Here is a 10458-nt window from a genome sequence, read left to right as displayed (position 1 = left end):
GGAAATCCATATGCAACAAAATGAAACTGAATCCCCTCCTCTCACCATGCACAAAAGTTAACTCAAAATGGATCAAGGACCTTGATATCAAATCAGAGACTCTGTGTCTGATAGAAGAAAAAGTTGGCTCCGATCTACATATAGTGGGGTCGGGCTCCAAATTCCTTAATAGGACACCCATAGCACAAGAGTTAATAGCAAGAATCAATAAATGGGACTTACTTAAACTAAAAAGTTTTTTCACAGCAAGAGAAACAACAAGAGAGGTAAATAGGGAGCCTACACCATGGGAACAAATATTTACTCCTCACACTTCAGATAGAGCCCTAATATCCAGAATATATAAAGAACTCAAAAAATTAGACAATAAGATAACAAATAACCCAATCAACAAATGGGCCAAGGACCTGAACAGACACTTCTCAGAGGAGGACATACAGTCAATCAACAAGTACATGAAAAAATGCTCACCATCTCTAGCAGTCAGAGAAATGCAAATCAAAACCACCCTAAGATACCATCTCACTCCAGTAAGATTGGCAGCCATTATGAAGTCAAACAACAACAAGTGCTGGCGAGGATGTGGGGAAAAGGGTACTCTTGTACATTGCTGGTGGGACTGCAAATTGGTTCGGCCAATTTGGAAAGCAGTATGGAGATTCCTGGGAAAGCTGGGAATGGAACCACCATTTGATCCAGCTATTGCCCTTCTCGGACTATTCCCTGAAGACCTTAAAAGAGCGTACTACAGGGATACTGCCACATCGATGTTCATAGCAGCACAATTCACAATAGCTAGACTGTGGAACCAACCCAGATGCCCTTCAATGGATGAATTTGGATTAAAAAAATGTGGCATCTATACACCATGGAGTATTACGCAGCACTAAAAAATGACAAAATCATGGAATTTGCAGGGAAATGGATGGCACTAGAGCAGATTATGCTTAGTGAAGCTAGCCAATCCCTAAAAAACAAATACCAAATGTCTTCTTTGATATAATGAGAGCAACTAAGAATAGAGCAGGGAGGAAGAGCAGGAAGAAAAGATTAACATTAAACAGAGACATGAGGTGGGAGGGAAAGGGAGAGAAAAGGGGAATTGCATGGAAATTGAGGGAGACCCTCATTGTTATACTAAATTACATATAAGAGGTTGTGAATGGAATGGGAAAATAAACAAGGTGAGAAATGAATTACAGTAGATGGGGTAGAGAGAGAAGATGGGAGGGGAGGGGAGGGGGGATAGTAGAGGATAGGAAAGGTAGCAGAATACAACAATTACTAGTATGGCATTATGTAAAAATGGGGATGTGTAACCCATGTGATTCTGCAACCTGTATCTGGGGTAAAAATGGGAGTTCATAAATCACTTGAAGCTAATGTATGCTAATGAATGAAATATGATATGTCAAGAGATTTGTAAGGTTTTGAACAACCAATAAAAATAAATAAATAAATAAAAATCTTAATGGTCAAAGATAACAGTTTTCTTTTTTTTTTATTGTCTATAAAGTTGCTATTTTTTAAATGTGGTTGGCCCATTGGTGTCCAATACTATACCAGAATTTTATTTTGTTGAATTCTTCTAACAATCAAATAAAAAGGTAGTTCTTAGATTGATTTTACATATTTCCCAATAATTCAAAGTTCCCATCAGCTTTGTTTCCTTCTTTTCTCAGTACCCTGAATTCACACCAGTTGCCCTTTCCTCCCCTCCTCCATCAAGCTGCTTCCCAACACTACTGGACAGACACCTCCCTGCCTTGCTTTCATTCTTTCCTCAGCTCCAGTCAGGCTTTCCTCAGAGCTCACTCCATGATTCACACCAAGGAGTCAGCTTCATGTGACCCAGTCTCATGGGTGATTTTCACAAGTTATCACACATATTGGCCAATCTCTTTTGTATTTGCTATCCTACTTCACATTCTTTATATGAATCTTGTCTTCAGAGCATGTTTTTTGATTCCTTCATCCTTGTTACAAATGCCCATAAGGAGCCGAGAGTGGTTGCATATGTGTGTAATCCCAGTGTCTTGGGAGATTGAAGCAGGAGGATCTTGAGTTCAAAGTCAGCCTTAGATGCTTAGTGAGGCCCTAAGAAACTCAACAAGAAACTGACTCTAAATGAAATATAAAAAAAGGGCTGGGGATGTGGCTCAGAGGTTAGGTGACTCTGAGTTCAATTCTAGGTACCTAAAAAATAAAAAGCAATTAAAAAATGCCCACCATGGTAAGAGCCCAGCACACAACAGGTCCTGTAGCTGGAACCATGTGATGATGGAGTTGTGAACTGCACAGTTCAGGCTCAGAAAAATCAACATTCAGGTGAACATTTAAAAATATAATTCCTGCATGACACAGGGATGCACAGCTGGAATCACAACTACTCAGGAGGCCAAAGCAGGAGGACCACAAGTTTAAGGCCAGTCTAGCAACTTGGCAAGACCCTCAGGAACTAAGCAAGACCATGTCTCAAAATTTAAAACAATAAAATGAAACATTTTGAGGATGTAGTTCAGTGATAAAGTGCCCCTGGCTTCAATACTCATAGAAAAACAAAACAAAACAAAAAAGTACCATTTTTTTTCTCCATGACCCAAATATAAATATGTTCAAAAGCCTATTTAACATTCCTGTCAAAGTATTAAAACCACACCCTATAAATTGAGTGAATTTGGAAAAGTGATCACTCAGCAAATTGGCTTCTAGGACATTGAATTTTGTTGAAAAGAGTTGATAATAATTGCCCATTAACTGAATTTGTCCATGTAAATTTTAGCTCTTTGCCTCATTCTCCCATATCACAGCATTTAGTTCACTCAATCAAAATGATGCCAAGAAATCAGCTAACAATTATTAGTTTATACTTTGTTCCTCCTTAAATCTCTTTTCAAGGGTGTATACACCCTTGAAAAGAGATCTATATCTATATCTATATCTGTATCTATATCTATATCTATATCTATCTATATCTATATCTATCTATCTATCTATCTCTCTCTATATATTTTATACTTTTTTCCTCCTTAAATCTCTTTTCAATTCTTCTATAGGCCAAAAGCCTGCACAAAATTTATTTATGAACATCATTAATCATCATTATTTGAAGTTTTTTTTTCCTTATTTCTTTATTTATTTAGTACTTGGGCTTGGACACAGGGGTGGTCTGTGCTTTGCTACTAAGCCACATTCCTAGTCCTTTTTTTTTTTTTTTTTGAGTTGGGTTCTCACTAAAGTTCTGTGACTGGCCTACAACTTCTAATCCTTTCTCAGCTTCCCAAGTTCCTGGGTTTCTAGGTGGAATTTGAAGATTTTTAGTCACATCAAATATCCTCTGGTGTCCCCTTCACCCCACAAAGTCTTCATAGCCTACTGATTATCCCTGCCCCTTTTCTCATTAGTTAATTCAGTATCCTGAGGACATTCCTGGTCACAATCCCTGAATGCAGAACCTCACAGGATAAATGCAAAACAGACCCTTGTCCCTTGTAAATCCCTGTAATTGATTTTCCTGTCAGCTAAACTACACTGAACCAACCCCGAGAGCCCCCAGACTGCATCTGCCTTCTTCACTGTTGTAGCTCTGGGACCAAGCATTACCCCTGGCACTAAACAGGCCCTGAGAAATATTTATTCCTATTTGAGGAAATGATGAAATTTCTCCTCCATTCCCATCATATAGAGCTTTGTCATTCTTTCACTTTCCCTGCTTCCAGCTTCACCTCCATCCAATATACAACAGTCATTTTCAATTCCCTGATGTAAAATGATCAAACAAAAAACCTTCCCTAACTTCCCTTGGCTGTAGGATCACCACAGGTTGATACCCAGTGCCATTTATGATCAGAGCCCTTCCTGATTTTCCACCCTCATCTTCCTTCACTGAATTTCACATTCATTTCTTCAACAGAAAAAAGAAAAACAACAAAACAAAACAAAAAATACTGCTTTTGATTGGACATACAATGCTTGATAAATATTTTTAAAAATTGTTTAGATTGCCCCTACCCCATTATTATCCTCAAAAAGTGTGGAAGAAGGGGTTTACTACATCTTGGCACATGCCCTTTCTACTCTTTAGCCATCTCCTCAGAACACCCCCAGGGGTACTATTTATCTCTGTAGCCCCTGATACTTCATAGAGAATTTTTGTGCTTCAGGATGGGAAATAAGGTTTAATTTTTTTTTCCCTCCAAAATGATAACAAAGTCAGGCATGGTGGGTGCATGCCTATAATCCCTGCAACTCAGGTAGCAGAGACAGATGAATCATAAGTTTGAGGTCAACCTCAGCAAATTAGTGAGACCCAAAAAGTTAATTAATTGCCCCAGAAGAATTTAGCAGATTGTCTATTTTTTCTCCTTAATTTGAAAAACAAATTTCTAAAATAAATGCTTGGATACATGAGTTCTATTAGTGGTATTATTTCTCATTGATCAATTTGTTTGTTTTTGCATGTCAAATATCAAAGATTTTTAGTTGTTACAGTTCTTTATCATGTGTCTTAATACCTCATAGGACAATCTTTTTTTTAGTATATATATATATATTTTTTTTGGTGTAGATGAACATGACACAATGCCTTTATTTATTTATTTATTTAAATGTGGTGCTGAGGATCGAACTCAGGTCCCACCCATATTAGACAAGTGCTCCACCACTGAGCCACAATCCCAGCCCCATAGGCCAATCTTATGGGAGAAAATAAACAGTTCTTGTTTTCCCTGTTTAGGTCATCAAGCCATCCAGAATAGAGAAAGTGTCCAGAGGTAAGTCCAGAGGGGACAACAGTGCAGATGTCTTGAAGTTCAGAATTCAAATACCATGTCCCATGTGAAAGGCAAGTTGGATGAAGAGGGGAAGCCCTTCTGAAAATCTGTTTGACTGTGGATTCTTCATGGATTGCCATAAACTACTCACACCTAACTAAAAATCTTATATGATATCTGGATTTTTGATGGGCACATGATAGACTAACAATAAGATCCTTAGATTGTGAGCTCTACCTATTCTTTCCACCAATGTGTTTAGTTCAGAAGTTATAAAACTAAAATATAGCTCCCTATGGTCCTTAATCCCTAGACATTTTGTTTAAGTCACTTTGCTTATTAATGAAAACCCATCTTCTTCCCCACAACAACAACTGATGAGAACACATTTTATTAATAGACTCAAATATATGTTCTCTATAGGATTTAAGAAGCCATAAGTGAATGGGAAGTTATACTCCACATATGTATAATATGCCAAAATACATTCTACTGTCATGTATGTAAAAAAGAACAAATATTTTTTTTAAAAAAAATCCCCACTATTTAGCTACTAATATTTCAGTATTTAAACTTTCTTAGAAATAACTCATGTTTTATATTTGTCACATAACTTAGACTGTACATGAAGAACACAGTTATAAACACATATCTCAATTACATTTATTTAGTTTATTTACTTTTAACAATTACTTCTAGATAACCCAGAATGACCAAAATTCCAGACAAAAATAGTCAGTATTTTTTAAGCTCTTTTATGTTTTGTTTTTTTTTTCCTTTTCTTTTTTAACATTCATATAAGTTTAGAACTTAATATCAGATATTTGCCTTCCAGCTAAGACTGACTGAAATTATAAACCTCTAAATGACCATGAAATTTTTAAAATTATCTTTTTTCTTTTATTAGTACATTATAGTTATTAAAATTATCTTAAAGGAGTTTGAAAGAAAACTCTACGTTATATGTGCCAATCAGACATAATTTTAAGTTAGGTGCATAAATGAAAAGTAAATTTTTAATGTTTTATATTAGTGCACATAAGAGTGGGTTGGTTTTGAGATAATCATACAGTGTGGAATAAAATTTGCTTCATTTAAGTCCTCACTACTTCTCATTCCCTGTCCTCCCCACCCATTTTTTCTATTCTTCTAATCTTCCTTCTATTTATTGTATTATTATATTTGTGCTTTATAGGTATACATGCAAGTAAAATTCACTGTAGTATACTGACATATGTACAGAGCATAATTTTTAAGTTTCATTCCATGGTTTCTCCCTTTTTCTGTCTCTCCTCCTACTCCCAAGTCTGTACCTATACTCCATTAGCTCCCTTTTATTTTCATGGTGTCCCTCTCTCTCTCTCTCTCTTTTTTCCCCCTTACTTTGTTCTTTGTGAGAAATGACAGAAAACATTCAACCTTTAGCTTTATGAGCCTGGCTTATTTCACTTAGCATGATGTTCTCCAGTTCCATCTACATACTGGCAAATGCCATAATTTTATTCTTCTTAATGGCTGAGTAAATTCCATGTGTCTATATACCACATTTTCTTTATCTGTTGATAGGCACCTGGGCTGGTTTCATAACTTGACTATTGTGAATGGCACTGCTCTAAACATTGAGGCCCCTGTATCAGAATGCTGATTTTGGTTCTTTATGGATAAATATAAAGACATGAAATAGTTGGATCATGTGGTTGTTCCATTTCTAGTCCTTTGGGGATTCTCCATAGTGCTTTCCAGAGTAGATGTACTAATATATAACCCACCAACAATATATGAGTTTACACTTCTCTCCACTCCTCCTCAGCATTTATTAATATTGTCTTTCTGATGATTGCCATTCTAAATGGAGTGAGATGAAATCTCAATGTGCTTTTGATTTTCATTTCCCTGATTGTTAGGAATATTGAACATTTTTTCTTGTATTTTTTTGTCATTTGTATTTTTTCTTTTGAGAAATGTCTGTTTAGTTATTTTGCCCATTTATTGATTAGGTTATTTGGGGGTTTTTTTAGTGTTAAGTTTGTTTTTGAGTTTATATATTTTGGATATTAATCCCTTATCAGAAGAGTAGCTGGCAAATATTTTCTTACATTCTGTAGGCTCTTTCTTCATGTTTCTTTCCTTTGTTGGGCAGAAACTTTTTTAAAATTTTGTTTTAATTGGTTATTTGTGACATTTAATGCACTTTAATACATCATCATAGATGGAGTATAATTTATCATTGTTTTAGTTGTACATGTTATAGAAACCCACACCATATTTTCTTTATCCATTCATCTGTTGAAAGGCACTTAGGTTCGTTCCCAGTTTAGCTATTGTGTGAGTTGAGCTGCTATAAAAAAATTGGTGTGGATGTGTCAATGTAATATGCTGATTTTAAATCTTTGGGTATAAAACAAGGAGAGAGATAAGTTGATCAAATGAAGGTTCCATTCTAAATTTTCTGAGATATCTCCATACCACTTTCCACAATGGTTGCACCAATTTTCATTCCCACGAGGAATGTCTGACTGTACCTTTTTCCTCACATCTTTGCCAATGTTTATTGTTTCTTATATACTTGATAATTGCCATTCTGACTGAGGTGAGATGAAATATTAGAGTATCTTTGATTTGCGTTTCTCTAATTGCTAAAGATGTTGAACATTTTTTTCATGTATTTGTGATTGATTGTATTTCATCTTATGTGAGGGCCAGTTGATTTCCTTTGCCCATTTATTGACTGGGTTATTTGTTATTTTTTGGTGTTAAGTTTTTTGAGTTCTTTATATATCCTAGAGATGAATGCTTTATCTGAGGTTCATGTGGTAAAGGTTTTGTCCCATTCTGTAGGCTCTCTCATTGTGTTATTGTTTCCTTTGCTGCAAAGAAGCTTTTTTGTTTAAATCCATCCCATTTGTTGATTCTTGATTTTACTTTTTGTGTTTAGGAATCTTGGTAAGAAAGTCATTTCCTAGGCTGAAATGGTGAAGATTTGCACCTACTTTTCTTCTTTTAGGCACAGGGTTTCTATTCTAGTACTTAAGTCTTTGATCCAGTTTGAGTTGAGTTTTGCTCAGGGTGAGGAATAGGGGTTTCAATTAATTTCATTTTCTTTCATGCATCTTGATTACATGTATCCCCCCTCTCCAAATTTTTGAGGTCATTGTGAATGGAATAGTTTTCCTGATTTCTTTCTTATCTGGTTTATTATTCAAGAATAGGAAAGCTATTGATTTCAGTATGCTGATCTTGTATCCCGCTGCTTTGCTAATTTTGTTTATCAGCTCCAGAGGCTTCTGATGGAGTTTTGGAGTCTTGTGAATATAGGATCATGTCACAAACAGAGATAATTTGACTTGTCTGTTTCCTATTTGTATCTCTTTAATTTCCTTCACTTGCCTCAGTGTTATGACTAGAGTTTCAAGAACTCTATTAAATAAGAATGATGAGCAGACATCCTTGTCTTGTTCCTGATTTAGAGAAAACATTTTCATAATTTTTTCATCCAGCTTGATGTTATTGCTTTGCATTTGTCATATATAATTTTTATAATGTTGAGGTGAATACCTTTTATCCCTAGTTCTTCCAGAGTTTTTAACATGTATCAGTGCTATATTTTGTCAAAGGCTTTTTCTGCCTTAATTCTTGCCCTTAATTCTATTTATGTGGTGAATTTCATTCATCCATTTGTGTAGGTTGCACCAACTTTGCATTCCTGTGATAAAATTTACTTGATTATGGTGTATTATTTTCTTGATGTGTTTTTGAATATGCTTTGCTAATATTTTATTAAGGATTTTTGTGCTTATGTGATCATGAATATTGGTCTGTAGTTTATTTCCTTGATGTATTTTTGTCATATTTTGACATCAGTATGATATTGGCTTTATGTAATAAATTTGAGAATGCTTCTTCCCTTCCTATTTCAAGAAATCATTAGAGGAAGTTTGGCATTATTTATTTTCTTTTTTGGCTGAGTGGGTGGGTGGCCAGGGATTGAAGCCTGTGTGCTTAACCAGTGAGCAAATTCCCAGTCCTTTTTTACCTTTTATTTTGGGACAAGGTCTTGTTAAGTTGCATGCAGTCTTGTTATACTCCGAGGTTGGCTTTGGACTTGTGATCCTCTTGCCTCAGCCTCCCAAGCTGCTGGGATTACATATGTGCAGTATTGCATCCAGTGTGTGTTTTGTTTGTCAGTGGAGGGGCACTAGTCCATTTTAAAAGTTTGAAAGTCTCAGCTGAGAATCCATCTGATCTTGAGCTTTCCTCTGTTGGAAAAATTTTACTTGCTGCTTCTATCTCACTGCTTGATATTGGTAGATTTAGGTTTTCTACATCTTCATGGTTCAATTTGAATAGATCATATGTGTGTAGAAGTTTGTCAATATCTTCTAGGTTTTCCTGTTTATTGGAGTATATATTTTCTAAATAATTTCTAATGATGCTCTAGATTTCAGAAGTGTTTGTGATGATATCTTCTTCTTTACTTTAAGTTTGTCGATTTGGGTCTTCTCTCTCTTTTGGTTGGGGATACTCAATCTTATTTATCTTTTGAAAGAACCCACTCTGCACTTCATTGATCTTTGATATCTTTTTCATTCTCAATTTCATTAATTTTGGCTTTGATCTTAATAATTTTCTGTCTTCTACTGATTTTGGAATTAGTTTGTTCTTACTTTTCTGGGGCTTTGAGGTGTAACATTATATTATTTATTTAAGATCCTTCTATTTTTTAAATGTAGGCACACCATTTCAAAAAATGGCCTGTTAAAAATACCATCATACTCTCTCAGGCATTTTGATATATACAACCTCTGTTTTGATATGTACATTTTGATATGGCATTTTGATATGTACAACCTCTGTTTTCATTTCCTTCTAAGAATTTGTGTTTCTCCCTTGGATTCTTCTATAATCCCATTCATCATTCAAAGCTTATAATTTATCTCCAGATATTGAAATGATTTGTTTTTATCTCATTACTAATTTCTATCTTTCCATTATGAACTGATAGGATGCAAGGAATTACCTCTGTATATTTGTAATTGCTAAGATTTATTTGGTGTCATAAAATATAGTATAATTTTGCGAAGGTTACATATGCAGCTGAGAAGAAAATAAATTCAGATATTAATGTATGAAATATTTTATAAACATGTCTTATATTCATTATATTAATGGTATTTTTTAAGTTCTGAAAAGTCTTTACTTGGTTTGTGTCTCGATTACCTATCTGTTTGTGTAAGAGATGTGTTGAAGTCATCCCTTATTACTGTACTAGAGTCTATTTTATTCTTTACATTGAGTAGGTCTTGTTTTTTGTATGGAGGTGTACAAATTTGGGGGGCATAGATATTTAAAACAACTACATCTCTTTGTTGAATGATTTCCTTAACTAGTATAAAGTGACCTTCTTTGTCTCTTCTGACTAATTTGGGCTTAAAACCTGTTTTTCCAGATGTGAAAGTAGCTTCTCTTGCTTTTTAAATTTCAATATTAAAATATTGAAATTTTCCCATTGAGGTACCTGAAGTTCTGTATTTACTTCTATGCCAAACTATCCTTCTTTCCCTTTCTGTGCCTCTTAGGTGTCAGGACTAGGTAAGTTTCAGCCCAACTTTCTTTTGTGAGTTTTGCCCCTCCACCTGCTGGAGTCAATTAGAAGTGCAGCCTGTTGAACCTGCTTTCACCTTCTCTG

This window comes from Callospermophilus lateralis, chromosome 15 (assembly GCF_048772815.1).
Source record: "Callospermophilus lateralis isolate mCalLat2 chromosome 15, mCalLat2.hap1, whole genome shotgun sequence".
NCBI lineage: Eukaryota > Metazoa > Chordata > Mammalia > Rodentia > Sciuridae > Callospermophilus > Callospermophilus lateralis.
The sequence above is the reverse complement of the archived record's forward strand: the minus strand, read 5'-3'. Positions refer to the sequence as shown.